The sequence below is a fragment of the Malania oleifera genome, chromosome 3 (assembly GCF_029873635.1).
Source record: "Malania oleifera isolate guangnan ecotype guangnan chromosome 3, ASM2987363v1, whole genome shotgun sequence".
Taxonomy (NCBI): domain Eukaryota; kingdom Viridiplantae; phylum Streptophyta; class Magnoliopsida; order Santalales; family Ximeniaceae; genus Malania; species Malania oleifera.
Window position 1 is genome coordinate 31,615,157 of NC_080419.1, and position 6,000 is coordinate 31,621,156.

Here is a 6,000-nt window from a genome sequence, read left to right on the forward strand (position 1 = left end):
GAGAATTGAAAAATCACCTCCTTCCGGTCAATCGAGTCCCTAGTTCATTTTTGCCCTGGTTGACCGAACCGCACTGTTTTTGAAAAATCGCCTTGGACACACCGATCTGGTCGACTGACTCTGAAGTTCATTTTTGACCTAGTCGACCAAATCATATGAACTTGGGTCTACCAAAAATGTTTCTAGTCGACCGGTGCTCTCAGGTTGTTTTGACATGTTACCATATTTAACTATTTTAATTTGCTAAAATGGTATTATTCTTTTCTAAAAATACCGACTTTGTCCCCAATGAGCATAATTTATGGTATGCCTATATATATATACTTTATTTCCATTTTGGGAAATAAGAACTAATTTAGAAAAACCGATTAAGCAAATTTCTCTCGTGCATAAACTTTCTATCTCTCGATTTTCGATCTTCAATCGCTCATACTTACCCACTACGATTGTCTAAACCCGGTGTAAGTCGATTGAGTGTTTGCTTGGAAAGGTTTGCTCTCCTTGTTCCATTTGATTGACACGATTTTATTGAGAGCCAAACTTAAAGATTCTTAGGGGAATTTGCTGATAAGTTCATCCTAAGAAGACTTTATTTGATCTTTTGAGATTGCACTTTCATTGCAACATCTTGAGAAGATTGTATTTGTTTTTGGATTACAAAAACATTTTCAAAAACAGTTTCAAATATCTTGTGTGATTTAGATCTACATATTTTGTGAAAAGATATTTGAGTTTGTATTAGCGATCTTTGTTGCAATATTTATATACTCACATATTATTTGTTGAATACAAAGATTACACATCTTTTGCAAACCAAGCATGTACATATTCATACGATTGAAGTATCCTGTTGATTGATATTTTTAAGGCTACTTGACATCTTTGTGTGAACATGGTTACTTGAATATCTTAAGATACAAATATTGTTTGTTGATACTCTCACGCACTCATTACACTGATAGCAAACATATTTGAGAGTTGAAATATAAGATCACACTGAACTTACATATTGAATCATCTTGTGGTGTTTGATACAAATATGCTTTACGTGAAAGCACTTTGATTGTGCCATTTGATTGTAAATCTGAGTGTTTCCAGGTGTGGCCTAAGGGGGCGGTAATCCAGCCTGGTAAAGATTGGTTGTAAAGGTTGAGGTCAGCCCTGTGCTAATTGACCTAGTTTGTATAGGTGCCACTCCACCCGTTTAAGTGAGCAACTATAGTGGTAATCCTTGTGCTTGTTAGCCAAAGCGGACATGTAGGCAATTGGCCGAACCTCGATAACATTTCTGTGTGTCACTCTTACTTTATTGTTTTTTGGTGCATGTGTTGTTAATTAAATTGCTTCATTCGATATCTGATATATTTATCTTACTTCCACTAAATTGACCATAGGGTTGTGAACATACTGTTGTTAGGTGGTTTACCTAGGGATTAAATTTTAAAAATATCAATTCACCGCCCCTCTTGGGATCACGGTAAAGCTAACAGATGGACTGGTTAGCTGCCCATTATGCCAGTATTGACTGCCATCAGAGAGAGGTAGTATTTAGACCTCCAAAAGGATAGGAATACAAATTTGTGGGGTTATGTGTGCGCACCCCACCACAATTTTTATCCGCCATTCAGGCGAGGAGGTTGTTGTTAGAGGATTTCCAGGGATATTTAGTTTATATAAAGGAAGTATCAAAAGGGGAGTTGAGGTTACAGAATATCCCGATAATGAGGGATTTTCCTGATATTTTCCCTAAGGATTTACCGAGACTACCTCCTGATCGAGAGGTAGATTTTGCTATTGATCTAGTTCCGGGGATAGCATCAATTTCAAAAGCACCGTACAGAATGGCACTGGCAGAAAAAGTTGAAGGAGTAGTTGCAGTAACTGTTAGATAAGGGGTTTATTCAACCCAACGTGTCGCCCTAGGGAGCGCCAGTATTATTTGTGAGAAATAATGATGGTTCTATGAGAATGTGCATCGCCTACAGAGAAATTAATAAAGTGACTATCAAGAATAAGTACCCACTTCCCTGCATTGATGATTTATTTGACCAACTGCAAGGGACACAGACTTTTTTGAAAATAGATCTACGGTCTGGGTTCCAGCAGGTGAAGGTCAGGGCGGAAGATGTTCCAAAGACATCATTCAGGACTCAGTATGGCCACTATGAATTCTTGGTTATGTCGTTTGGATTGACAAATGCTTCTGGAGTGTTTATAGATCTGATGAATAGGGTCTTCCAACAGTATTTAGATCAGTTCATGGTAGTGTTCATTGACGACATATTAGTGTATTCAAAGAGCCCAGGGGAGCACGAGGAACATCTAAGGATAGTGCTTCAGGTGCTCAGGGAAAGAAGAATGTATGCGAAATTCAAGAAGTGCAAGTTCTAGCTAGAGCACGTTACCTTCCGTGGACACGTGGTATCCAAGGGTGGTATTTCAGAAGATCTGAGTAATATTGAGGCGGTAGTAGACTGGGTACAACTGAAGAATGTGCAGGAGATCAAAAGTTTCCTGGGACTGGCTGGCTACTACCGTAGATTTTTTTGAAGGCTTCTCTAAATTATCAATTCCTTTTACGAGATTAACCAGAAAAGGTGTGAAATTTGAGTGGACCGATGAATGTGAATAGAGCTTTCAAGAGTTAAAGTAGCAGCTCATCACTGCACTGGTGTTGATGATTCCTTCAAGAGAAGAGAGTTTTGTAATTTACAGTGATCCATCGCATAAAGGGCTCGAATGTGTGCTGATGTAGCAGAGGAGAGTGGTAGCATATGCCTCCTAACAGCTGAAATATTATGAGAAGAATTACCCTACCCATGATCTGGAGTTTGCAGCGGTAATTTACACGCTGAAAACTTGGAGACATTATCTGTGTGGGGGTAGGTGTGAGATTATCACTGATCATAAGAGTTTGAAATATTTCTTCACACAGAAAGAATTAAACATGCAGCAGAGGAGATAGTTGGAGCTAATAAAATATTACAACTGCACCATCAGTTACCACCTGGGAAAAACTAATGTGGTAGTTGATGCTCTGAGCTGAAAATCAGTGGGAACAGTAGTGTCAATAGGAATGGTTCGACATCTGATTCAGAAGGATTTGGAAATACTTGGGATGGAACTCATAAAGGGTGATTATCAGGCATTTATTGCCAATATAGCACTGCAACCGATCCTACAGGATAGAATTAAAGTTGCTCAGCTAAAAGACGTATAATTAATGGAAATTATGGGAAAAGTACAAGATAGTTTGGAGGTAGATTTCAGTATCTCAAATGATGGAGCCTTGAGATTCCGTACCAGAATGTGTGTACCTGCTGAACCTGAGATTAAGAAAGTTATTCTAGAGGAAGCACACCGATTCCTGTATACTATACACCCTAGTAGCACTAAAATTTATAGGGATCTTCAGGAGTCTTTTTGGTGGAACAGTATGAAAAAGAGAGATCGCTGAGTTGGTAGCGCAGTGTTTGACATGCCAGTAGGTAAAAGCTAAACATCAGAGACTAGCAGGATCATTGCAGCCACTCTACATCCCTAAGTGGAAATGGGAACATATAGCGATGGATTTTGTCACAGGATTTCCACCAGTACTACATGGACAGGATGCCATTTAGGTAGTCGTAGATCGACTGACAAAGACTGCCCATTTCCTTCCTATCTAAGTTAACTACTCCATGAGTATACTAGTATAGTTGTATATACAAGAGATAGTTAGACTGCATGGTGTGCAAGTGTCCATTGTATTGGACCGAGACCCACGGCTCACATCTCGTTTCTGGAGGGGTTTGCAAGGAGTCATGGGTTCTCAGTTGTCGTTCAGCACAGCATTTCATCCTCAGACAAATGGGCAAACGGAGAGGCCTATATAGATACTGGAGGATATGCTACGAGCATGTGTGCTGGACTTCGGAGGCCATTGGATACAATTTATACCACTAGTCAAGTTTGCTTAAAATAACAACTATCAGGCCAGTATTGGGATGACACCATATAATGAGTTATATGGCAGAAGATGCTGATCTCTGTTATACTGGGATGAGAGCGGGGAAAGACAGATTTTGGGGTAAGAGCTGGTACAGCAGATTCATGATAAAGTCAAACTCATCAGAGATAGGATTAGAATAACACAGAGTCGGCAGAAAATCTATGCAGATACTCGCCAATGAGAGTTAGAGTTTGACGTAAGGGATCATGTATTTCTGAAAGTGGCATCGATGAAAGGAGTTATGAGATTTAGGAGAAAGGGTAAACTTAGTATTGACTCTATGAGTCCAATCCTGTTTTGATAATGACAAATCACTTGGTATTTGATCTATACATTGAGATTGTGAACAAGAACTATATTAAACATGCACAAAAGGATAACAAGTCATGGAAGCCATAAAGAATAAAGTATACACAACTTGGCAGATCTATGGAACTCAAAGAGTACAAGAATGAAAATGCAAGTGACAAGTTCAAAAACGTCATGGGAATGGGTACTTAGAACTCATGTATTTACATTTTCATATGATTTAATTTGAGGCTCAACATATACCCTCCAACGACTTTAGGACTCATGCATCTCATGAACATCATTAGGGGACATTCATGAACTTAGACATATTTTAAAAACCATGGAAAATATTTTTATAAAAGAGCCAAGAAAGAGGGCAAAGTAGATTTTTAAATTAGAAAGAAGAAATTCAGAAAATGGGAACTTCAATAGCCTAAAGTTATCCTCAATCGCATGAAGAATTTCTTCAAGACACTGAAGATTAAATTCAGCCACCTAAAGAATTAATGGTGAAACACAGAATCTGGCCGAGGCACTTCGGTCGCCTAAACCTATGACTTCAGTCGCCTGAAGTTGTCACTTCAGGAGCCTGAACTCCACTTTAGTCGCCTGACCCAATATTTAGGTTGATTTTTTTCGAAACACTAAGGAACTTCAGTCACCTAGGCATCAACCTCAATTGCCTGAACTTGCGGGAAAACTTAAAATTTTAATTTTTATTAAGAGAACTCGCCAGATATTTTTTAATCCAATGGTCAAGATTGATTCTAAGGGTTAAGCACCTATATATTGAACATCTAAACCCTAAAGCATTAGCTAAGATCAACGAGAAGAGAAGAAAACATCGTTTTGAAAGAGATTTGAGAACTTTGAACACATTGCTATACGATTGCCTACACTCTTGCACATACTCATCAAGCTTGGGCAAATCAATTCAGAAAATCAAAGGGGATTCATTTACACATCTTGATTTCAACTTGGTATTGATGTTTGGTTAATCCATTTAGTGTTTTCAAGAGTTTCTCATACCATCATCTGTTATTGAATATTATTAGAGAGATTGGCCTTGAGTGTTAATATCCATATAGAAATTGTTTTTAACAAGTTCATTACTTGAGAAAGTTTTTCTTGTGCCATTGATATATATTTTTCAAAGAACTTCTCATTTCAAAATCTATTGTTGAAATAGGCTAAGTGATAGATAGTAAGTATACTTTCATATAGATTATTTAGATAATCTCACTACTTGATAAAGGGTTTCATCATTGGTTTGAATCAAGTGTGTGTTTAGTTAAAGGTCCTATATTTTAGATATATTAAAACACTTGATTAAATATTCTTGGTATTCATAAATATACATTTTATTGAGGGATATTTTCTGGAAAACAATATATTCAGTTTGTGATCTTTGAAAATCATATACATACATACATACATATATATATATATATATATATATATGTATGTATGTATGTATTGGCTTATTACAAAATCATTGTGTGATTGAATATTTGAAAGAAAGTTGTTGATTCTGATTGGCTTATTACAAAATCATTATGTGATTGAATATTTGAAAGAAAGTTGTTGATTCTGATTGATCTAATATTCAAGACAAAGTTTTTTAATAAGTTCACATTAGATATATTTGTGCATTTTTACAAAGTGAACTAGGACCCTAATATTCTCCAAAGCGTTTAAATATATCATTTTTTGGGAGA